Source organism: Ischnura elegans, chromosome 4 (assembly GCF_921293095.1).
Source record: "Ischnura elegans chromosome 4, ioIscEleg1.1, whole genome shotgun sequence".
Classification (NCBI taxonomy): Eukaryota; Metazoa; Arthropoda; class Insecta; order Odonata; family Coenagrionidae; genus Ischnura; species Ischnura elegans.
The window spans coordinates 126613968-126641430 of record NC_060249.1 but is presented as its reverse complement, the minus strand read 5'-3'; positions in this window follow the sequence as shown (position 1 = coordinate 126641430).

Sequence of the window (27463 nt, the reverse complement as noted above, 5' to 3'; positions counted from 1 at the left end):
ACTAAATTCCAAGTACAGTTTTCAAACTAAGTAGTCAATGACTAAATTGAGGAGGATATTAAGTTTATTTGTTAATTTTGATGGCATTATGGGCAAATTAGAAGTTCAGTATAAGCATGAATACAATTGAGTTCCGTTAATGAATGCAAAATTGAACATTCTCAAGCAACTCGTTAATTTAAAAATTAATATGGGAAAATGAACCAAATATGAATGAATATTATGAGATCATACCGCTCCTTATCTGCTGCAACTCATGTAGAGCCGCAAGAAGCCGGCTCTGTAAGGTGCACCATCCCATCTTCTTCCAAGTGTCTTCTTTCTCCTTATCATCATGTCCAGCGATGACTCGCGCCTAAGGAGAGAGCGGGTTAGTGCATACACAAATAAATACCCTTCCGAGGATTTGCACCACTCCAAAGCAGCACACAAGAACGTGACAGTGGCATCAATAGGAAATCATAAATTTCCTATCTAGCCTCAGCCACATTCCTGCATGACGCAATGGAATATGCAATGCAAAACCACGGCACAAAAAACTAAAACTAACACGCGAAGAAAACGCCTAGCCTTACGCAAATTTATGTTCATTGGCCAGAAGGGCCCAAAGCTAAGATGTCGTCTTCTTCTGGTCCCGCGATGCCATCCTCTTCTATCTTCTCTTCTTCCGATGAATCTTCATTCTTCTCTTCACATCCAGCGATGGCTTGCGGACCTAGGGAGAGAGCGGGTTAGTGCATACACAAATAAATAACCCTTCCGAGGATTGCATCACTCCAAAGCAGCACACAAGAACGTGACAATGGCATCGATAGGAAATCATAAATTTCCTACCTAGCCACAGCCGCATTCCTGCATGACGCAATGGAATCCGTAATGCAAAACCACGGCACAAAAAACTAAAACTAACGCGCGAAAAAACGCCTAGCCTTACGCAAATTTATGTTTATCGGCCAGAAGGGCCCAAAGCTAAGATGTCGTCTTCTTCTGGTCCCGCGATGCCATCCTCTTCTATCTTCTCTTCTTCCGATGAATCTTCATTCTTCTCTTCACATCCAGCGATGGCTTGCGGACCTAGGGAGAGAGCGGGTTAGTGCATACACAAATAAATAACCCTTCCGAGGATTGCATCACTCCAAAGCAGCACACAAGAACGTGACAATGGCATCGATAGGAAATCATAAATTTCCTACCTAGCCACAGCCGCATTCCTGCATGACGCAATGGAATCCGTAATGCAAAACCACGGCACAAAAAACTAAAACTAACGCGCGAAAAAACGCCTAGCCTTACGCAAATTTATGTTTATCGGCCAGAAGGGCCCAAAGCTAAGATGTCGTCATCTTCTGGTCCTGCGATGCCATCCTCTTCTGTCTTCTCTTCTTCCGATGAATCTTCATTCTTCTCTTCACATCCAGCGATGGCTTGCGGACCTAGGGAGAGAGCGGGTTAGTGCATACACAAATAAATAACCCTTCCGAGGATTGCATCACTCCAAAGCAGCACACAAGAACGTGGCAATGGCATCGATAGGAAATCATAAATTTCCTACCTTGCCACAGCCGCATTCCTGCATGACGCAATGGAATCCGTAATGCAAAACCACGGCACAAAAAAACTAAAACTAACGCACGGAAAAAACGCCTAGCCTTACGCAATTTTTTATTCATTGACCAGAAGGGCCCAAAACTAAGCCGCAAATATCGCACACGCCTTCTTACGATGCTCCTCTTCTTTCTCCTGTGTACACTTGGGCCTTCAATTTCCTCTTCTTCGTGCAGTCTTCACTCTTCCTTCCTTGAAGTCCAGCGATGGCCTGAATCTGTGAAGAGGTAAGATTAGTGCATGCACAAACAAATAAATAAATAACACTAACATGCAAGCCCTAACGCGACGCAACGGAAAATACTCGCAGCACACGCAAGTATAAATAATCACACGCAGAAAAATATCACACGCAATCACACGATTTATAAAAAAAACACACGCAATTGGATTCTTGCCGTTCTTCGAGCTCGATTTGATGTCTTCAATCTTCATGGCTGGAATGGAAAGAGTTACAGACATGTTACAATTAAGTACAAAAAAAAAAACACTAAGTTCAGGCGAGGGATTATCAATGTCCACTCATTCCCGATACACACACACATTATCTTCACTCTTCATTCTTCGAGGCCCCCTTTGATGTCTTCAATCTTCGGGGCCTCAGCTACGTCTTCTTTCTTCATTCTTCACTCCTGCAATAAATGGTGTTAGTACAAAACCACCCTAATACCAAAAAAAAAACTACACACACAAAAATACCCACATAGATTTCCTGCCTAAGAATGCATTCTTTGTCTCCTAGGACCGGTCTCATTCGTAGTAAATAACTTTAAAGTGCACTTTTTGGTACCCTAGTTTCAGCGCTGTTTCGAAACCTTTTTAAACATGCTCCTACGAGCCGTTACCTTTCGTGTACTGTTGTTACCTATAGCTCGTGTTTTGATAATCGAGGGTGAATTCACCTTCCACCAGGAGTCTCTCATAACTCCAGTTGTGTGGTTCAGGTTGGCCCTAATTTACCTTTCCACGTTCAAGATAACCTGATGTAAACCTGATGAAAATATACGGCAATGCACGGCGTCCGAGGAAAACTGCACTCTTCCCAGCTTTAAACTCAAGTCGATGAATGGTGTTCTAATTCTTCAATATTAATTCTGAAATTTAAAAAGCAAAAATGTGGATTAAAATTCGAGTCAAATATCTCTGAATAACATAAAAGGAAGGAATTAGCATTGGATGTCCCGCGAGGCCATAGTCTTCTTTTCTTCTTCATTCTTCCTGCTCCACCATTCATTCTTCCCCTCACGTCCGGGGATGGCTTGCACCTAAGGAGAGAGGAAAAAATTAAATTAAATTCGGGGATTAGATTATTAAATATGGGTCACTCCGCCTTAATTCAACAAGCGTTTGTCCCTAAGAGACTCAGATTTTGATATTTGTATGGGTCTACATCAACCTCAAACTAAATACCCTGTGATCTTTTTTTTAAATGTGATTTTAATACGTCATCGATTTTTTCTCCAAAAATTTCCTTAAATCATATAAATCCCACAATTTAACTATCAAATTGTCGTAGAGCCATTATTTAATGCTTATTTTACACCTAAGTCCTTTCGGAAGTCACTCTGAGTAAAATATTAATAAAGTGCACTTCCATATTATTGTTATATTTTAATGTTTAAAATATTGTTAATCAACTTTTCTCAAATAATCCATCTCAGAATTGGCCCAAGCATTTATTATTTAGAATGTAGGCTCATTACCTTAGAATTACAAAAATTAAATTTAAATCAACCAATGAATGATATTATTTGAAGACATTTACACGTTTACTTTTTCTCCCGTGCGGCTTTCCGATTAATATTAATACCAGCCTATGGGCGTGTACTCATAGATAGGTAGTCTATGTCATAGTAGTTTGACCTACAGCTTCAACTATAAACTATCAACCATGAATTCATCGAAATGGGACAAGCTTTTTTGGAATTGAGGTGGAATGACTCAATCTATTTTACCCGTCTGTCTTTAAAAATAGTGGAAATGGATGCTAAAACAAAGGCTATTTATTTAAAAAGAAGGACACCCAAAATTCTCTAGAAATTCACATATTTGTTCGATGACTTATAAACAGACTGTTTTTTAGGGAGCTTGCTAAAGTGATATTGAATAGGGTAGGTATATTAAAATCTCTCGTAATCAGATTAAATTATTGTACTTTAATGTGGAATTCTTTATATCCACTTGATTTTAGCAGTGAAAGATTTGTATAAATATGTAAATTGACGTAGAAATATATAACTTTAATTATTATAATAGCAACAGCTAGAGAATTCGTAGAATAAGCAGTACCAAAGAAATACATAGCAAACAAACATTTCGGGAAATATTACATCGTATCAACTATTTTATTTTAAAAAATAGGCAGACAAAAAAATTTATATATAACTAAAAAATGAAGTTATTGACCACACGATGTTAGCATATTACAAGTTGACCAAGATTCTTTAACTATATTGGATTTGTACAAATTGGAATTCAAAGTTGCTTTGTTCCACCGAGATTACGATTTAACTTTATCTAGTTTATTTTGGATACGTGTATTTTGGATAAATTAGTACGAAAGCTCATTTTTAATCAATAATCAGAGGCAATATTTATATAAAAATTTCCTTCTCTCTTCACATAAATTGTTGAAAATGATACAGGAAACAAAGGAGGCAGTCATTTGAACCTAATTTCTATATTTCACGGGTTATTTTAGTGGTAAAATGAAAAATCAATGACTTAAACCATGACCCATAACCATCCGTTATTATCGCGACAGAATTTTATGTGTATATTCAGTGTAAATTCGTTAATCTAATCTTCATTCGTTAGATTTATTAAAAAACAATGTTTTATAATTTTTTATGAAATAAATTACGTGTTACTTGCAAGGACCCCCGGTCCCCCATGTGAGATTGGGTGAGAATCGGCTTGACCCCCCCGCCCCTCCTAAATGCCACATCTAATTAACCTTTTCGCTACGAACATAGTAAATATTCGCCCAGACGGTATTTGACACGGAAGACGAAAGCCGCAAATTTTCGTCTCATATTTTCCTTCGCAGGCGAACGAATTCCGCAAATATCCGTTTCGTTGCCCTTTTATGCCGGACGCAGCTACGCGAAGTCTTATCGGGACCCAACAAAGCGGGGACATTGGCCGTACCCTCGAAATCCGGGAGCAGGTACCCGGACACCTCGTATTCTATTTCCACTTTTTGTGGTAAGGGATAGCGATCATTCAGTCAGTTTTTGAAATAAGCATTTGCTCCTTTCTCATAAACTAATAATTGAATTCTTTGCCTTTTAAGGAGCGTTTACAATTTTTAAATGAAATTTTACCATAAATACTAACTTATATCTCGATTTCAATATAAACATCAACATAGAAATTGTTGATGCATTAAATCCGTTAATAGGGTAGTTTCCTTCATCAAAGAAAACGAAATGCATTGATTACGATTCCTTACCCAACATTAGCGTATTCATAATATACGAATTATTTGGTTTTTGAAATCCCAGCTTAGACGAATGGCAATGGTCAATTTTAACCTCATTTGAAAAAGGCCAGATTGGCGCCCATGCGATGCCACTCCACGTGACGTCACAGGGACCTGGTTTCTATACGAGTAGATAGGAGTTTTACATCGTCTGAGATTACCAATGCATGCATGAGGCTCAGAGCTCAGGGAAACATGTCTTAATAATCACCTATTAAAACTGGCTAAGGTCGGAAAGTTTCCTTCGTTTGATAGGGGAATAATAATCCTTATTGAGGGCAAGCGCTACCTGCTAGCAGGGTACTCTGCTACCTGCTAGCAGCCTGCGTCGTATCAGTGCTCAAAGCTTCGCCCCTAGGTCACCTCACACGGCGACAGCTGGAACCAGAAATACGTCACACGGACTTGTCCCAGCATTCCTACTTAGCCGTCGCGTTTTCGCGCGCTTGACAAATTTCAATCATCATTTAAATATCGTCACTCGTCATTTGAAAATCTGAAAGCGTGAAATACGTACTCCAGGAGTAATAATCTTTCGATTTAAGCAATAAAAAAATAAAAGGAAACCATCCTATTTGGACGGTATACCTCCGTTCAAAAGTTGACAATGCACAGAAAAAAACCGAGGAATTGAATTCGAAGTCTGCAACATACGGGCAAACAACAATTATCCATGTCATTAATATCAACAAATTCCGCTGTCAGGGCTATCAACCCGGAAAGGAGGAAGACCAACACTACTTGAGTCCGAGATAATGCATAGTCCCTGCTCGGAAAAGTCGAAAAAGGTTGGCGTTGAGAGAGAGTGATTATCCGTGCGACCCTTCTTAACCAATGTCCTGCATAAATGGTCCGTACAGAGGGGACGGAAGGGACTCTTGGGGCTCAGTCCAACAGTCATGCTAAGGAAACAAGACCACTGTGTCGAAAGGGTTTATGGATACCCCCAAAGATGTAATATTCGTAAGAAATGGCTTGTATGATACCGAGTAAATATATAGTTGACAGACGAAAGTGGTATATTTTGCTTGAATGTTGAAAAAATAAGGATATAAAATCCTTTCAGGAAATAAGGAAGGTGGAGTAGTAAACCATCGAAGGATTATTTTACATTAACGTCCGAAAAATATGGCTCTGTTATGCCTACAAATCAAGGGGAAAGTGAAGGGTCTATCAATTTATAGTGAGGGGAACTTTAAGCATAAAATGATAATAATATACGGTTATCTTATTTTTCACCTGTATAAAGGCTTTAGTATCGAGTAAGGACACGTATAAGATAAACGTGAAAACTCCATCTGCGAAAAATTATGATATGGAAAGTATGAAATGCTAAAGATTGAATAAATATACAATAATTTTTCAAACGTTTCAACTTCAGTGGTGAAGTATGTGAATAAAAAAATAATAAAAAGCACAGTCTTTTCCTGTAACTCATGTCATAAATGATTGGCCTCATTCACTGAATCGAATCACGTACTAGCTTTCTGTACGCGAGAGACTATTTCTACACTTAATCAACTTCTTTGCTTATTTGTGCTTCATGTGACATTTTTTCCGATGCCCTTGGAAGGTTAAGTTAAATTAGCGCCAATAAGAGTGAGACATGTATTCCGATGTCAAATGCTAACTCAGCATAATATCCAACCAGCATTGTGCGAAAAATCCACGGAGCAAAAAATCATTCGCCAGGATTCGAACCCGGATCTCCCGAATGATTTTTTCTCAGTGGATTTTAGCTCAATTTGTGCATTGTGGGTGACTCTCGTAAAGTTACCACCGTGGCTAGTCCCGGTATACTTATAAAAAAAGAAACACTTATCCAGCCAGCAAACTGAAAAGGTGTTTGGCAGGGTTGGCTTATCACAAGCATGTAAGCTACCTTCCATAAATTTTTACGTAACATAATAGTAATGGAAGAGGAGTTTGGTCCGTGATTTCAAATGAAACTATCGTTGAACATGTAATTCACTGCGTTCCTTGGGTCCTAACTTCCTTTCTTCGCAAGATTTATCCCTCACGGATACAATAAAATTAATCTGAATTTATTCATTGGCGGCATACAAAGAACTCGAATCAATTTCGTCATGTGGCAATGTTCCAAAAATATTCCAGTAATTTTCCTGGGCAATGATTAGTACTTCCCGATTCCCAATGAAATTATTCGAATGATAGAGATGGAGATGTTATTGTATCAGCTTTAAACTAAGGCGCCCCTTTTCATTTTTTTCATAAAAACCAGCACAAACTAATATTTCAGTTTTCTACGGACAAATAATGATTGAAAAGCGAATTTTAATCAAAGGGAATCACTACTACTATTTAGTTTTCCTATCAATGTCCTCAGTGCATAACATATTTTAATCAGGAAGTAAGGAAATAAAACTTTGTAAGGTTCACTGTTATTTAATTATGGGCACGACCCGGGTTTCGTAACTTGGTTACATCGTCAGGTGACTGATTTTGCATGCATCATACATTTATACACTAAGTCTAGCATGCATCATACATTTAAGCACTAAGTACACAAGTGACAGTGAGGACATCTATTGGAAAGGAAAAGGACTGGTTGAAAGAGCGGGGGTGAGGGTTAAACACGGGCTGAAATAGGGAGAGGGGTGGGGGAAAGGGGCAGCCTTGATTTGGGACGAGGGTTTTTCCTGTGACCAGCCAGGGGAGGGCGGGGTTAAAGTGGGTGAGGAGACGAGAGCTAAAGAAGGTGGCGGTGTTATTAGTTATATATTTTAATCAACTTTATTCTCTTCGGCAACCATTATTATCCTCTGTGTTGTGAAATTCTTTAGAACTAATATCATCTACTTCGGACACTGCAAAGTAAAAGTTTCAATATTTCTGACTCTCGACAAGAGGGCAGGTGAAAAATTCTAACGGAATGAAAAAGGAAGATTACATGCGTTCTTGTCAGCGCAAAGAAAAGTATTAACTCGAAGGCACACAATATATTTATGAGCGCATTTGTAAAAATTTATACACCTACACATTTTATCATTAATTAATCGTTACTATTCATCTGGGCGTTATTTAGACGGTGCGTTAACCTTTTACAACTTAACTAATCCAAAACATAATTTAAATTAATAAAAATTGTGTTGATCACCTAAATCTGCATCTACATACTAACCAGCAAGCCGCCTCAATAGGCGTGTGGCAGGGGGTGTTAGGTCACCTGCCGTTGACAAATAAAAAGGATATGCTCTAACGAAATTACGCCCAGCATTTAGTAAAGTCCTTTATTGTCGACGGGGGAAAAACTAATTCCCATACCTATCCGTTGGGAAAAATATCTCTCTCAATTTATCGTTTCTGTCAGACCTGGAAATGTGGTGTTGAAATATGATGTTCTCCGTTTTCGCTTCGAAAGATATCCATTGTCAATTGCTCAAGCATTCCAAGTCTAACGCACAGCCTCCGAATCTACAGCGGTTCCCAACCTAATTCGTTTAACATCTGTGTAGCACTCTCTGTACGCCCGAAGCGGGTTTATTACGAATCGTGCAGCTTTCCTTTGTATTTTATTAATTTCACGAATTAAGTATTTCTGCACCGGATCCCATACGCTCGCTGCATATTCAAGGTATGGCCTGGCTAGTGCGAAATAGCACCTCTCCTTTACTTCCTCATCCGAAAATCCACCCACTAACCCCTTGACGAATTTCTTCAGGGCTCTGACAAAAATATTTCTTAAGGCCTGTTTACACGGTACATTAATCCGATCGGGTCTAAATGTATGAACGCGAGAGTAAACGCCAAAATGCACCGTGTAACCACCCAACTTGTGCGAATGCATGCACAGACAATAGAACCTGTCATGCATTCATACGTGTTCCATTCCGATCCACAAAAATCATTCATGTAAACAGACATTAACTCGTACGTGTTAATGTATCGTGTAAACAGGCCATGATATGCGTTCCCCAAAATAGGGCCGAGGTTATGGTAACTCCCAGATACCTTACTTCATCTGTCGCCATAATGTTAAAAACATCAACAGAAAATACATGGAGATAGTAGGGCGACCCGAGCAAAAAATTCACCGTCGTGCATTTGATCAGATTAAGTTCGAGTCCCCACTCTTGGCTCCACACATGGACGTTGTTTAAATTCGTTGATGGAATTTAAAAGCCAGAGTGATCACTAATATGGCGGGATGGATGGCAACGACGCGACGTTGCCATCTTCACTTCCTCTGTAGCCTTTATGTTAATACCATCCACAGCATGGTTATAGTTGGACTAACTCTGCAAAAAATGCACCGACAAGAATTTGCTCAAATTAAGTCCCCACTCTTGGCTTCACAAATGAACGCTGTAGAAATTCGATTATAGAATTTCATTGTCAGAGTGATCACTAATTTCGCGATAGATGACGGCGTCGTTAGCAAATAAGCGTATTTTACAGCTAATTCTAAGGCATAGGTCATTTATGCGTATGCCTAACGAACAAAACGGGACCCGTTACGCTTCCTTGTGGGGCACCTTATGTCACTTCAAATACATCAGAGCTAATTCCCTATTGAACAACTTGTTACTTACGATTACTCAGAAAGTCGCGTATCCAGTTTACCGCTGTTTCATCTAATCCGCATGACTGTAAATATTATATGAGTTGTGAGGTACTGTGTCAAATGCTTTCTTAAAATCTAAGAATAAAGTGTAATCATGTCTTTTCGATCTGACAAATTGAAGGACCTCGTGAATAAAGAGTGCGAGCTGTGTTTACGGAAGCCGTGTATATATAAAACATTCTCTCGGTAATAAGATAAAAGGATAGATTAAATCGAAATCCCTCCGTGTTGGAATTCAGGGCAAATTTTTGGCAGGTGGCTCCTCAAGTTTATGGAAGCCTCCTGCTATCATCTAGTTCTGACAATTATAATAATTCACACAAACATTTTATTTTCGCTTCATATGTTTTTTTATGACGTACACCCCTGCCTGTCCTTCCCGTAATTCGTTTATAGTTAAAGGGTTCCTAGAGCCCGTCCATATTACGATAGTATTACTTACATTAAACTAAGTCATCAACAATGTATTCACAACAGCGTATCAGCATTCCACGCCTACTTGAACACCTTATAAAAACTGTAACAACTGTCATATAAAGCCTAAATAAGGTTTTAAAAAGGAGTACTGATATCCGTATAAATAATAATCGGTTATGAACTAGGACTCAACAACAGCTGTCAGCTCCGAGTTCTCAACGCGACTCAAGTTAACAGAAGAATAACCAGACCGAAAACCTTTTGAAGTACAAGACTGCGGAGCCTCTGATGAGCTCAGTTATACTCCCAGAACTTTTCCGTAACAACCGCGCACAGTATAGACGTACTCGGCGACGGAGCCACGTAGTAGTAAGGGACAAACGGTGAGTCCAAATGTGAATCTAAAGATAGGCAAAACCTCGCCACGGAGCTTGAAAGAAAACACTGTGACGGCCCAACATGAGTGTGGACGTGGGTTACCTCAGTACATTCCATCCGCTAATCTTAATTCTGATTGGGCTTATGCTAATGGAGTTTGACTCCAGATTCGGTGGCTAGGTCGCGTCCACCTCCGTCCTCGTCGGCTCTTGGTTGCTCACGAGTGAAGGATGCAGGTCGCTCTATATGCCAACCTCTCAAGTTTTCACCGACCCGATCCCATCAGTTAAGTAGGACTACTTGGTGTCTACATACTTTGGAAAACGACAGTACTTACATTCTACGTAGAGGGAAGAATGGAAAACTTTCCGAGAAGTAATCGCGCGATAACCAAATGAATCCTAATGTAAACCACCTCTAACATTTTCTGTGCAATGCATAGGGCCATTTACGATTATTCGCGAGTGTATTGGAAATTTTGTGGCTTGGCTACGTATATGACGGCGTTGATAGAAATTGCTATTATCAATAAAAATCGTTAATTACTCTCACTGTAGAGTTCGTTTTATTAAAAATATATTAATATGTGATGTTAGTTGTGATATCTATTTTTCGAAATTGAATTCAAAATGGTGTAGCTTATCTACACACATGACGACGTTGATGTAAATACCTATTCTATTTATCAATCGCTGATTGATAATAATCGTGAAATATTTCAAATTCGTGTCGTTATGGCGTGTTGTGAGACTTGGACGTTGACATCAGCAGAGAAGCCAAGAGTGGAAGCATTCGAAATGTGGTGCCACCGGAGAATGATAAGGATAAAGTTGATGAAGCGAATAGGAGCCAAGAAAAGCGGGAGAAAAGGGAATATCCTAAAATCCTTAGGATAAGACGGGAAAATTGAGTTGGCAATAATATGAGCAATGATAATCTGATGAAAACAACCTTAGAAGGACAGGTGGAAGGAAAGAAGGGCAAGCAAAGTCCCCGAAAGAGACATTTCGGATAACGGAATAATGTTTTTGCATAAAGAATTATTTCCTTTGAAATAGAGAAAATTAAAATATCTTTTTCGTTAAAAAAATAATTTTTTTATAATCCGTCATGGAACTTTGTAAAAAAAAGGTGGATTTCTAAAAAATATCTGCATTTCTAGAGATTGAATTTAATATTCTGTAAATATTTGTGGGCCCTTACGGATGAAGGCACAAGCATTCTTCTACTTGACAATTCGCAGTGTGAATGTCGCGTCATCCGAAAAATCATTATCAGCCCGTTGCGTGCGAGAGTTGAGTATGTCGTGTGGGAATCTCCACGTCCGCCTTCAAAAATAATTCAGCGTGCTACCTTTGGCTTTAAGCTAATCTATTTAATGTTAACAGAGTACTTTGTTGTGTGTAACAGCTAGAATTTTGTGTATTGGAGTGCTTGGAACGGCAGAGCAGAATGTGTCTCTTCTCATTTGCAGTGAATAACCCAATATGGAATAATTACCAAAGTGTACCTCATCGGAGTTTTTGGTTGTTAATCGAGTAAAACTCATCGGATTTCTTGAAACGATTACTTTTGCAGTAATTTGTATTTGTAAAAATTTCATTTTTACGAAATGCAAGTTTTATTTGTAATTTACTACTTAAGTTAGAAGAGGAATCGGTACTATTGTTGTAATCGTTAACTGCTCCTAATCGACGCTAACATTACAGATTTCACTGATTTGCCTAGGCCTACGTATAACTTCTAATCCTTGAGTGTCATAATTTCATTGCTTAGGTTCAGCCACTCTTATGTTGTAGCCAACAACACAAATGGGTACAAAATACGACACTAGTGGTGTTACAATAGTTATCATTGTATGTATCGCGATTTAAAGTACAAATTTAGCTATTTCTGACTCTAGTACTCCATATTTTTACTCCAATATTCGACACTAATTGCCAAGTTGTCTTTATAGTGGACAATTTAACAAGACGTAAATATAATTTTACTGATTACTTTTAAAATCAGTAATTTATACCCGTAAATAATTACCTTTTAAAAAGTAACTGCAATTGAGCCCAGTTTCTTTTTCTCAGCACTTTTACTAACACTGCCCATTGGATAAATATATGATAAGGGGCAAGTGGTGGAGGGTTAATTTCAATAGCATCCGAGGAGGTGATTGATTACCAAGGAGCAACATGAAATATTTGACTTTTGGGAGGCCTGCCTTCATTTAGCATTTCGCTGACTGTCATTTTGGTACCACTAGATTTGTGCAGCCGAGCTTCTTAACCAGGTGAGATTCTACAGTCTCGAATTAATATTTATATGACTCCTTCATTCTGTGTAACGGAATTAATTACGTTAGACTTTTTTAGTTACTCCGGTAATCAAAGGTTCATTTCCGTGTCTGAAAACTTCGCGGTGCCCCTTCGCTTGATTAAACTGTGGTGTTATCATTAAAGTAACGGGCGAAGTGAAGTAACTTGGAGTTATGATGACTTACAATCAATCGTGGGGAACACATGTAAGGAATATTTCTGGCAGAGCCCTGAAGAATTTAAGATTCGTGAAGCGTATTGTGGGGATATTTTCGGATAAAAAACTGAAAGAGAGGTGCTATTTTACGCTCTTCCTATAGACACCTTGAATATGCAGCAAGCATATGGGATGCGGTGCAGAAAGACATAATCCGTGAGTACAAAAAAGCTGCGCGATTCGTAATAGAACTGCTACGGGCGTACAGATAGCGTTACCCAGCGAATTAGCCACCGGAGACTCAGTGGCTGCGCGCTAAGCTAAGATAGTTTGAACAATAGGGTGGTTTCCTATTATTTTTTTATTGCCTAAATCGAAAGATTATTACTCCTGGAGTACGTATTTCACGCTTTTAGATTTTTAAATGACGATATATATTTTTCGCGATTAAATGAAAAGTGAAAAATTTCAAGCCCGCGAAAACGAGACGGCTAAGTAGGAATGCTGGGAAAACTCCCGTATGACGTCGTTCTGGTTCCCGCTGACGAAAGTGAGGTGACCTTGGGGCGAGGCTCTGAGCGCTGATACGACGCAGGAGGCTTGCAGGTAGCAGAGTACCCTGCTAGCTGGTAGCGCTTGTCGTAAATAAGGATTATTAATACCTTATCAAACGAGGAAAACTTTCCGACCTTAGCCAGTTTTAATAGGTGATTATTAAGACATGTTTCCCTGAGCTCTGTGCCTCTTGCATGCATTGGTAACCTCAGACGATGTATAACTCCTATCTACTCGTATAGAAACTAGGTATCTGTGACGTCACGTGGAGTGACATCGCACGGGCGCCAATCTGGCCTTTTTCAAATGCGGTTAAAATTTACCCTTGCCAATCGTCTAAACCGGTATTTCTAAAACCAAATAATTTGTATATTATGAATACACTAATGGTGGGTAACGAATCGCAATCAATGCCTTTCGTTTTCTTTGATGAAGGAAACTACCCTATTGAGAATAGATATTTTTAAGAGTGCCATTGAGAACATAATATTAGAGCCCCTCCATATTTCCAGGTCCGACAGAAGCAATAAATTAAGAGAGATATTTTTTCGAACGGATAGATGTGTGAATTCGTTTTTCCCCCGAACCATGAAGGACTCTAAAAAATGCTCGTCGTTATTCCGTTAGAGCATTTTCTTCCATATGTAAACGGCTGGTGTTCTAACACCCCCTGCCCCACGCCTTTTTAGGCGGCTTGCGGGGTAGTATGTAGATGTGAAGTAAAGGGCAGTGAGTGCAACGAGGTCCGCTGCTAAGATTGACTATATATTCAGTTCGTGTTCCGCTCCCGTCGGGTATGGATGTGTTCTCACTCCGTGTGGTTGACTCAACGCTATGCATCGCCGGTTGCGAGCCATTTAGTTTCCGGCTAAGTGTGTGAAAATAGTTGCCTTCATTGAGTGGAAGCCTTATTTGTGTAAAGAAAAGTGAGCTAAATCGAGCTTACAGGAGTTATATCCGCCAGGCCTACAACATCTTTCTGGCATTGATTCGTGTGCAAAGTGTAACACATCTACACGGAATACAACTTCCATCAATAGCGATACCTGCCGTAAAACCTTCCATGGCCTTTCTCTCTAGGAGTCGCTGACATCGAAGGGATTGAATCAAGAGGACAATCGTGGAAATGTGTCGACTGCCAAAATTTACGAAAGACATCCCGGATGGACAGAAGTAAATCGGAAGGTAAATCCATTCAGGAAATACTTTATTTGTTCGTAGAGGTTATAAAATAACTAAAGATAAGGGATAAAAAATTAGGGAACACTATTCTTAAGCCATCCGATAAATTGGAAGGCAGGTTAAAGTTAATTGAATTGCAGGGTAAAATATTAGAGAAATTTTTAGATCAAATCTCCGAATTGCAAAGTGAAAATGTGGTGCTTAAGACGCAACTCTCTGACGCACTAAACCGTTCCGATGGCCTTGAGAAACGCATGTTAGGTATTAACACGGAAATTCATGGCATCCCCAGCCAATGTGATGAAAATATGGAAGTAGTAGTTAATAAAGTTTGTGCTGCATTAGATGTAGAAATAACCAATTGTCTACTATTACCCGGTTAGACGAAATCCAGTTTGGAAACAGGAGGAATTCAACTCCGACTTCTGAATCGGCATGTAAATGATAACCTGTCAGCTAAGTGCCGAGTAAAAATAATTTTTTTCTATCCGAGTCTTGAACTTGTAATCCGTACCTCCTAGTGATGTACTATGGGGGAAAAAGTATCCCAACAGAGTGTGTGCCGCCACCATCGCTTCACAGGAGAATGGATTCCCTTTCTAACGGTATATAATCCTTGGAATGAGACGATGGAAATTCAAATACGGTCTTATTTCAGCCACCAAGGTCGTGACGGTGAATTTGCCTGCCTCGAACCGAAGCTCAAATGTATTTCGTAATCCTCTCTAGAAAGTTGGCGCATTCGATATCCTTAGGAATTGTGCCTTCCTTTTACCCGCTATCTCCCTCTAACCCTCCTTTCCGTTCCTTCTTCGCTCCTACTGCGGCACTCGTAATACAATTCACTGAAAGCCCATCTCCACTTCCTCATTTTCTCGTCTGAAAATTTACGGGATAAATATTCGCTAGACGTAATCTGCAAGGCAGCATTGGCAAGGAGATATTTTGAGCATAAGGAAATACTCTAAATACACTGGTCAGCAAAAAACTTTTTCCTATCCTAGAGATGTTGGGTGATCCTTTTCGTCCTGATTTCAAATCTGGGCTCAGATGTTTTTTTATCAAGTCTACTTTCTTTAGAACAACTTAACTAAATAAGTGTTCAAGGATATTTAAGCAAATAAATCGTGATTTTTAAAAATGTGCAAAAAGTACTTTCATAGGATTTTCTCGTATATTTAGCATCTGGTAAGTCCCTATTCAGTGTCAATCAGTAATTTGCTAACATGTCGCTGAAATTTCCTTGGTGCTATTTTTCCAAATGTAAAATATCTTGGCCGAAACGCTCACTGTGTTCATCTCTAACAGCGCTGAGGTTTGGTGGAAAAAGACAGGGTTTGAGTCGAGAAAAAAGAATTTTAAATTCATATTGCAGCCCACATTTTGGTACGATTTAATTATATTAATATAGCCACCAGATCATGATAATTTTCAGTCATGATATTTCCTAAAACATGCTCAGATACATTTCTAAATGCGTTCCACGCGCTTTTCTCCGTTGACGTAACTTACTGTTGAAATTCCGAGTCCTTCAATCCCTAATCTGTGGGCCGATGCATATTCCTTATTTGATCTTTGCCTCACTTAATTAAAGGACTTTTTGTTTCGAATTAGTAAAACCAGCACCATTATTGTCCATGGCTTCAACAAAATTTTAAAAAGTCCTTATTTAATAGGCAGAGGTGGAAAAATAATATTTTTTGGATCGACCAAAGGCTGACAAAGGACGTTTTTGGATCCAGGGACGAGTTCTTTACGTTCCGGACAAACTTTTTTCTAGAAATAATTTTTTCTGTCTCTGATATCCCATTCGCAGATGAAGCAATAACATTTCGTATAGCCAAGCTGTAATCCTAGTTACATAGACGTTACTTTAAGTGGCCACAAATTTTCCATTTATATTTTTGGTAGTGATTATTTTCTAAAGTAACTGCATATTCTCGTAAGATTCCTTCATTTCAGTTTCATGAGGTAACAGTATTGATGAGAGCTCATTTCCAATATGTAAGAGATTAGCCTTTAAAATAACCTAGTAGGAATGGATGAACAAACGCTAATCATCTATGTTTAATTCAAAATTAAGAGTATCCATAACAGAGAGAACATCATTGCAAAAAGCAAATAGTTTTTTGGAGAATAAATTAAATTAAATTCGTCATAGCGAGAGCGGGATATCAAAAGTTTCGTATTTGGATCCAACAATTTTCAACCCTTTAATCGTGATCCTAAGATTTCACCCTCCTTTATGTATAAAATTTAAATCGTGCACTAGATCATTTAAATCCTCTTACGTTATGAAATGAGGTCCAGCAGATTTACTCGGTCCAAAATTTGGGTCCTTCGAGTCTCGGAATCCTTCATTATCACGTTCGTGATTACTTTCTGAATCTTTGCTAAGATTAACATACTCCATTGGTTTCGGCAATTGTAAATTTTCGGAGTGAGGGAACGGTAGTATCGCTGATTCAAAGTTGTCTGGATATTTTACTGTGTGATTTGACTTCGTTGTAATTCCTTTCATTTTTGAAATTGTAATATGATCTGCCAAATCATGGGGACGGCAAATTCCTTATGAAATTTTCCCTTAGTCCAACTAGTAAGAAGCTCTACACTGGTGCCACATAACACATGGGTAGCCCATCCTTTATCTTGGCCACCCTACAGGCAGTCAGAATAAAGCTTATAACACTGTCTGAAAAAGGGAGTAATTTTCCGCCTTTGTGCCTTAAAAGTAATTTCACCGTATACAACAAAAGTCATCAGGATGGTTCACGCACTAACTAGGACTGATTAAACCTAGCCACTTATCAGCGATTACATTGTAATAAGCTGTAATTTCCTGCAATCATCGAAATTCTCCTTCTTCTACTATCTTCAAAGAAAGCAAATGTCTTCACGCTCCTACAGCGGGTCACATGATGATGTGAAGTGGCACCTGAGGCTGTATTGCTTTGAAAAAAACGGTAGGATAGTACAATTTTAAACATATTTTGACAGAATAGGAAGGCATGACATCGTAGGACAACATGTTTTTTCAGGAAAGTTTTATTTACACTTTCTCATGCTATCACGATACATAAATAAATTAATTTACTACTTTCGTAAAAGAAAAAAAAAACAAACATTAAGCTGTCCTAAAGAAACTAGATGTGATAAAAAGAATCTATCACAGATTCGGAATCAGCGCGAACAATACGTCTAAGATCACTCAACAAGGTCTCAAGAACAAAATTTATGTTGGCCAGTGATACCTAAACAATTATCAATTTAAAAGGTTTTAGTGCGTCAATGCGACTGAAAATTTCCTCAATGATATGCACATGATTGCTACAAATTTAATTGACGGCACACAATTTTTCGAGGTAAATTACATAAGTCGGAGAACAAAACTAACATTTTATTTTTCCTATCCAGTGGTAAAAAATTATTTCCTGCAGTTTGATACCTCAATTTTTTTCAATTTATTTGAAAACAAATTTTTTAAAATTAAAACAATGCATTACACTTTGCTGCCAAATTACTTTTGAAAATATTTAAGGGTAAAATAAAATATCTAAATTAATGTAGCAAAAAATGAAGGACAAAAAATATAGTCCAATGAGTTCACACTTCACTTGGGACAATATCTCTCCTTTCATTAAATTCGAAATCTCAGCAGCACTTTGATGTATTATAATATGACAGCATCAACATCTCCGGTAGTACACGTAGGTCCTAATCCGTCACTTCTCAGGTGGAGGTCTTCTCCGATTTTTCAATGCCTCATTACCCTCCCTGTTGCGTTTCTCCGAGTAGTGTTCGGTACTTCAATTTTTATTCATCCTTCGCTATGTTTCCGCTACTGTTAAGCCTGCCTCCAACAAGCTGACTACTTTTCCCTCTTTCGCCTGCCGACAAAGGTATCTTCAATCAAGATAGGAAAATATCCTCTCGATCGAAAGGAAAACGCGTTCTGGCAATGTGCACGGCAGTCCTTCCGGAAAAGCTAAAACTTCTTCAAAACCAACTGCATTCAAATACGTGGCCCATCGAATATTCTCGTTGACTGTCTTGTTTACGTTAAGAGAAAGCTTCCTATGGCTCGTAGTGATTTATGTCGTTTCGTTGAGATAGGCGAAGGAAAATTCAGAGGAGCGCTCCTAATGTGCGCACATGATGCCGTCGAATTCGTCTCTATTCTACGGAGTTCATCGCCGGTCATGCTTTGGGTTGCGGGAGACTCAGTAGTTGGTCGCGTATTTGGACGACGAAGACAGGAAATGATTTGCCTTGTTTGAATTTCACTCACTGACCAAAGAATAGCAACCCACTCGAAAGGAAACCCACTAACCCGCGGAGCGATAGTGGCGGCACAACCTTTGTCGGGATACTTTTTTCCCCCATAGTACAATCGTTTTCAAAAATATGTAGACATCCACGTGTCCCATTTTAGTGAGTTAAAATAATTTCCATATCCTGGGGCTATAAAATGATTTCAACTACGAATGTATCTGGTCAGTTATCGAGTATTGTCGATACCATAAGTTGGGATTTTACTCAACGTATATTTGACAGTAATTAGCTGCAAGGAAATTAAGATACAACCACTGCCACTTCCCCTACTTATTTCTCCTCAGTGATTTAATCTGTTTAGAAAGAAATGTGTTAAGGTAGATAAAGGCATTGTTTTTATAAATGTAGTATTGACTGTTGTATGCTCTATTATTTTTTTTTTAATGAAAAAGAGAAAAATTAATTCGAATTTAAACCCTCCCACATTTCACCGCCACAACCGCACATGTCATGAATCTACTGAGCTATGGAGCCACAACTTCGTAAGTCAGGAACGGTGAGTCAAGTATGAACATGAAATGAGGATATACCATGCCGCAAAGTCAACCTTTTTCCGGGGAGATATCGCGGAACAAAATATGAAATTGATGCAAAGATATCGTACTGCTCACTAATTTCATTCCACTCCTTCATTACAGCATTCCTCTATAGTCATAATCGGGTACAATCAAATTACTATTTCGGACAGAAATATATATCTTCAAAAGTAACAGTGGCGATTACATAGTGTACCCCCCCCCTTTGCGGGACCGCCCGCATCGCCTAATATTTCAGATCCATGAGAATAAACTAAAATAGTAACCTTCCACACAACTTTATTTACTAAAGTACCGATCCGGTTTCCACACGCAGTGTCATTATCAAGGTAACAATTTGGCTTTCCAAGTTCTATAGATGCCGTCCAGCAAGAGATAATGCGGGGTGAAAAGGATAGCAAGGGAGGGGGGAGACAGTTTGACTAAAAAGATGCATAATGGGGAAGGTCTTTGAAGGAGGAGGGGGGAATAGGGATTACGTAAATCAGTGAATCGGTGAGGTAGGAAGAGAAGTCATAGCAACCAGGAGAGGAGCGGGTGTTGGTGAAGGCCAGAAATTAAAAACATCTATGCATTCACAGAGCGGGCAGGAATGCTCAGGTTTAAAAGAGGCGATTGGGTAGAATACACTTCATCGTTACATAGATTATGCGGGCTGTTAACACTTTCAAATTTCTCGTAAAAGTCCAGCTTTTGCCCTTTCTCTATACAATGTAAAATATCAAAATCAAAGTTACTAAAATGTTTATAGTAGTTCAAATGTTTAGCAAAGCATGATTTTTCGTCATTATTGATAAAACTGTTCCTGTGTTCAATCACTCGATCTTTAAATCTCCTCCCAGTCTGTCCTACATAATGAATATCACAATTATTACACTTTAGCAAGAATACACCACTTTTGTTTTCTTGGTTATACATGTCCTTAGAGTTACACAATCGTTTCTCCAATGTTGCCGGGGTATAGAAGGCGACTCTAGCTTTGTCTTTGGGAATTATTATCGCCGGACACTGTGAATAATATTTCAGAACCAAAATTGTAACTTTTTTATATCATAAGATAGCATTGTCTTGTATATGCGTATAATAATTTTGAATAAAACTATCTTAAACTGCGCATGTGACTTGATTACTCTTCATTACGCTTAAAGTGTAGGTGTCTTGAAATATCTTTTGCGCTCCCCCTTCAGTTATTTCAATATTCGTTTCTGAAAAGTAGTGAGGGGGAAGGATCAGAAGGAAGTAGGTGGAGGGGTTGTAGGAGGAGGCACAGACGGTAAGTCGAGAAGAGTTCATCATATTGACAACCTAAATTCCTCAATCGCGTCATGTCACGATATAAAAAAGGTTTTGGGGAAGGAAGTGGGGTTAGGTAGCAGTCAGGGGAGTGACTAAAAAACTCATTTCCGTTCAGCAAGTCAAATTTCTTCCTTTTCTTTTTCGCTATTTCCCACTTTTCGGCCGCATCTAAAATAAGCCCTTTTTCTCGGAACCGAATAATTTTAATATCGAAAATTTGATGTATGCTTTTGTGCCATTGGGCGCTTTGAAAAGTTGGGTCACGGTTCTCCAAGCATCTTTTGCGTTCGGACACACGAGTAAAGAAGTTCTCCCAGTGTGGCCGATATACACCCCCTCAAGTGAGTCACATCATAGTTTGTACTCGCCGCTGAGCCCGAAAGAAAACATTCCGACCGCCCAACGTGTGCATGAGTTTCCTCAATGCATTGCACACGCAAGGGTTTTTGCCCCGGGAGTTCGACTCCTAGCTCCTTCGATTTCGCTAGCCAGGCTGCATCCGCGTCCGACCTCGTCGGCGACGTAAAGGCAAAGGAAGCAGCTTGCATCGAGTGGCAACCCTGTATGTGTTCACCGACACGGCCCCATCAATAAAATGGGACTGGTGGGTGTCTGCATATTATTGAAAACGATAATACTTGTTTACATTAATGAGACCCTTTGTGCTGGTAGAAAGGTGGGGTGGCGCAGAGTGATAAGCACTGTAAGTATCTTTGGATTCGTGGAGGTAAAATTTATTTGAGAAAAGTAGAAAAGGAGCCAGCAATTGTAGTTAGCATCATGGATGATTAAAAACATCTTTGATCATTGCTTTTGTGATTCATACTTCAATGGTATAGAAGGTATACCTAGTGTATAAGCCAATTTTATAGCGTTAAATGGAATGAATTCTCTATTGATCGTCCATCAGAATATCCGAAGTTCTGGACGCAGTTTTAATTTACTACTTTCACATTTTAATAGCATGTCACAATTACCCAATATTATAGCTTTGAATGGAGTATAAACACAATCTGATTAAATTAATGTATAAACAGTGAGTGGGTAGGTACTATTCTTATGGAAATTGTATACTTCTGAAAGAGCAAGAGGTGTGTTAGCGTTTATAAGACATGACATAACAACCATACTGAGGCCTTGTCATATAAGCCTGATATATGACTGATTGCTTGTTGATCAATGTTTCATGCAAGTTTTGTATATTTGATCTCTTTGTCGTCTACTGGGACAAAAAATTTCTAGTGCTCAATTTGTTTTAGATTTTGAACCCTAATCAAAGGGCATATCTCAAAAATTAGTAATCGTCGGTGATATGAATGTTCAGTTACTATTGCCCAGCTGCGATTCAAGCAGTTTACAAATCTCACGAGTTCATGTGGCTTAACTACCTTAATCAATGAAGCAACCAGAATTACTAGACAATGAGCTACCTGTTCAGATCATGTAATCACTCGGTTCTTTAACACATTTAATGTAGACCTCCAAGCCAAGGTTATGCATTTAGGTATAACGCATCACTCTTCAGTCCAACCCAATCTCCAATCTTTCTGCTCGCGAAGAAAACGAAAGTACACCATATAATGTCACTTTGCTATAGTATATTGCTTTGATATATTATTGCCGTAAACCATTAAATGAAAATGTTCGACTGTATTCTTGGGAAGTATTGTATGAAGAACATGAAATTTCCTAAACTTTTACTACAGTTTCAAACATACTGTTTACATGTGTAAATGAGTCTTAAGTATGGTCAGGAATGAACGTGCCGTAAAACTAAAGCCCTGGATCACTGGCTCCTCGATTAGCAAAGTTGCGCGTAAAACATTTTTCTTCAAAAACTACGTCAACACCCGCACAATAACGGCTTGAGAAAAGAGTACGTAAAGATAAGAAATAAACTGTGTATATTTGTCCTTAATGCGGCTAACTCCTATTACATGGAGCAATTGGGCAAAGTAAATCGAAATAAAAAGAAACAGTGGAGTATCTTCAAGTAATTAACGGGAGCGAAATAAACTTCGGATGCATGAACTAATACCAGGAAATCGGACCTTAAATGACCCAGTTATTATTGATATTGACTTCAAGAAGGAGTTCATAAGCACATTTGAGTCTCCAAAATTGTATCCATTTGTAAAAAATAATTCAATGATTGATAAGTCATCAAATAGTCAAAATCATCTGAGCCTAAACTCCTTTTTGGAACCAGTCTCCACGCCTGATGTATTAAAAATTGCCAATAGCCAATCTTTAAAAAAGCTGCCCGTCCAGATCGACTAAATGCTGGTATATTAAATTATCATATTAGACATTGCAGATGTACTCTACCATTTCTTCAATCAAAGCTTGCCAAATGTAAGGTTCCCTGCATTCTTAAAGCAAGAAAATATTGTTCCCGTTCCCAAAAAATTCGAACTACGTGGTATTCAAAATTACCGTCCGATTACTTTCCTCTAAATTTATTCTAACGTACTTGAAAATTTGTAAAAAGAATATAATAAATTTTCCGGAAAAGGAAGTAGTTTTGTGACAGTCAATATAGTATGAGGGTCGTTGAATAAGTCTTTAGAAAAAAGTATAAAAACAAATTGTTTTGGACCAATTATTATATTTGTTTGACTTTAGTCTCCTTTCAGCTCTATCATTTTTTGTAAGCAAAAGTTGTTCTCAACAATCGGTAACAACAAAGAAACTATGGGATGGATACAGCTCAAACTTCAACTGCTGACGAGTCACAAGTGCTAATTTCAGACTAACATTAATTTTGGAAACTAAGAGAGCAATTTTTCGGAAATTCTAAGGACTTACAGAACGAACCTCGTATTAGGATAGGTAAAAGTACACAGGACGCTTGAAAAACTTTATCACCCCGATTTTCCAGTCCATTAAATGTAATAAATAAACCGCTGCTGTATGCATAGTTATAAAAAAGCCTTTGATACAATAAAATACAAGATGTTTTTAGATAAAACACAACTGGCAGAAATTCGTAGCATTTCTATAAAGTCATTTCGAAAGTTTCCTGACTGCGCGCTTAAAGTGCCGGCTGCTAATTATAAAGCCCTACTGAAAAATCCAGCCATTTTTTACTATATTCGTACATTTTTTAAAACTTTAGCATCAAAAATATATTTATATCGATGTTCATTTCAATAAAAATGGACTTTGCTCTTCTTTATGAATGAGTTGAATAACATTTATTGCTAATTTATAAATATATAATTTAACAATGAAAACCTACTGTTTTTGAAAAATAAAAAAGTTACAATATATGATGTACCGCCATAGCATGCATAATAATTTTTTTAATACGCTCAATTTGAACTATTTAAAGCATGGAAATCTTAAAAAAGCATTGTTCCAAGCAAAGCTTTATAAATCCTGGATGACAAAAAGGGTCAATGCACCCTCAACGAACTTGGCCCAAAGATTTTTCACACTAAGTGGCCTAAGATGGGGATGCCGGTAGCTACAGAGGACTATTCGTCCTCAAGACATAAATTGAACTCTTTTTCCATCGAGCAGTTGATTTTAGAAAAAACAGAACCCCTAAGCAGTAAACTGGAAAAGTACCACGGGCGAAATATTACGGCTTCACGCATACAAAGCCAATTAAATGGAGAGACGTAATATTACGTCCATGGCAATCCTCAGAAGGATTAGCAGGACGTAATATTACGTCCATGGCGCGCAAAGTGTTAAGGTACTACAATAGCCATAGAAGTTCCGAAAATATTTGTTCTGGAGTGGCTCAAGGATCAGCGTTAGGTCCAATATGATTTTTTATTATAATTCAATCATCTGTGTGATCTAAATTTCAGTGGTAAACTAACCGCCTTTGCGGATAACATAGTCCTGTCTTACAAAAGTGTGTACTGGATTGATGTACAGCAATACATAAAATGTGATATAAACGATATCAACCAATGGTTTACATCGAACAAGCGAGAAAATACAAATTATGTTTAAATTTATACAACAGCTTCCCCATTGACTAATGTTGTATACCGTTCTTCCAAGCGTACTAAAATGACATGCTGACAGTTTCACTCTGGTTCGAGTTCAGGAATACAAATACCATGGTTTAGCAATTGATGAGCATCTAAAATGGAAGCATTGTACAAATAATATTGCAAATAGTTTAAAAAATTGTAGAATGAAACACTACTTGATTCGTAATAAGTGTTCTTTAACTGTAATTTACAATACTTATTATGCTTTCGTATATTCTAGGGTAAATTATGGTATGTTGAACTGGGTTAGTGCATTTAAAAATTCGCTCAAACTTACACACACAGCTCTAAGCGCAATCAAACTTGCTCCTGCAGCCGCAGCAGGTGGCCTTTCACTCTCTTTTCCTATAAGGTAAGTCCGGGTGAGATGCCCCACCGGGAGAGATGCCCCAATCGTAGTAGTTTGAAAAAGAACAATCAGATTGCTCTGCTGATGATGTCCGTCAATTAGTTGGACAACTAAAGACAGGCTGCATGAGTTTCGCGGTGATTCGATTTTTTACGCTACTTTAGAACATCATTTCAATTGAGTACTCCGAAATATCCGCTCTGCTATAAGAAAGAGCATAATGGTTCTGGTCGGCATCAGTTAAAATGTTTGAATACTTTGAATTAACGGGTGAAAACTTGTAGCAGCATCTTTATCAAATGCCCGAGAGCAGTGACAAGTCATCTTAGATCATGTGATGGCGCGCTGGCTGGAAGGGCAACTCTCCCGTACTGAAAGGAGAGACGCCCCACCTCTCCTCGGGATAGATGCCCCAGTGCTATCTTAAGGTATAGATGCCCTACCTGTATTGTTTTCAATTGATTATAACCATTACGATAGAGACAGTGGCTGATTTATCGGGGGGATATATGGGGTGGGGTAAATGGGATAGGCAAGGGGGGGCTGCAGTCCCCCCTTGGGTATCTAACTTACGCTAGATAGAATGGTAATTTTTTCCGACCCCCACTACTGCTGGAAGTTTTAACCCCACTTAGCCACCCCCTTGTTCTTATCCTGGATCCGCCACTGGATAGAAGTAATATTAGTAAATAGAAGAGTGCTAAAGTGCCTCCTAATTTTTTAATTGCTTTGATAGTCTGATTTGTGGAGATGGGTATGGAGACGATCTCCACGATTATCGAATCAGTTTATTAAAGCTTTTTATGCAATGCCCTTTACAATCTTAGTCCATGACTTATTGCCTCAAGCATAAACAAATCAGCTAAGCCTCCTTGGCAAGAATATAAATAATGATACAATCATTCGAAACAGATTCATTGTCATCTTCTAAAGGTAATCACTTGTTGCAGCAGACACATCTCTCTTCTCAGCACTGCCTCCTTCTGACCTGCGTAATATTTAAATCCCATATCCATTAGTGATTGACTAAGTCGTTCGTTTAGGTGATGTCGATCATCGCTCACTTGAGTGATTCAATCGATTGTTTTTTATCTTTTTCATTTTCGATAATGCTGAATAGCAATTTAAAGATATTCTCACGAGGCTTAAAGTTGGTGATAGCGGAATAAGTGTGGCTGCGAGGTACTTCTAGTCCCCTCTCGGACTCATCGACGATGCAGCCATAGGGTAATGCAAGCAAAGCTTTAGGTCCATTTGGCATGGAGCAGGAAAAGCGTCTCGTCAGTCATAATCAACGCCTGGAAAAGTCTGGGTTTGCACCTGATCGAGAGACTAGTAGGTATATCAATAGCCTATCAATTTGCTGAAAAGCTTGTCCTTCAATGTAGAACTGAAGATGTCGGGTTGTGAGTGGCTTAATTCATTTTAAAAAATCCAGAACTTAGTGCTAGGCAGTCTTAAGGGTTGTCAACTGCTAGAGGTGAAGGTATGAATAGAGAAAGCATTAGTCACTTCTCTAAAATACTCTCATAATTATTTCAGGAGAATGATTTCTTTACCAGGCCGGCCAACGCCTACAATATGGACGAGTGTGGTTGTCGGCTAAATAACGTCCTAGGGAATATTTTATCCGCAAAAGGTGCTAAAGATGTTCAGATTCTGATAATCTATGGAGAGAGAAAAAAACAACACCGTGATTGCGTGCTGCAACGCTGAAGAGCAAGTTCTTCCTCATTAATGTTCAAAGGCGTCTGACCGAAAAAGAAATTTTCAGACTCTGAATGGACTCCGACCAAGTTCTGGCTTCGGGGAGATAGACATATTTCTTATGGACCCATCAACATTACCTTAACACTTCTTCAACATAAGTGATGGAATAATAGCGATAGAAACCCAAAGCTCTAAGCAACTGTCCGGAGTACATGACCCTAGTTCAATGCCTGGGACATCCAGAGAAGCCTTTAAGCAACTTTTAAGCCGTCAAAGGATCATCAGAATTCTAAAATGGCACCTACTAAACCGTTGAATCAAATATCACCATTCACCACCTTCGAAATAAATTCGAGAAAATTGATACATACAGCGAAAGTACTGACGTTCGGCGAACACGTAAAATAAGGAAAGATAAGGGCGAAGAGTAAAAAATAAAGCGCTTCAAAAATAGTAAATTTGGAAAAGAATTAGGAAAAACTGGTCATTGATGAAGACCAGAACAGATTTTTGGAATCTGAGGATAACTATTTTACCACAAAATTAACAGTAGACTTG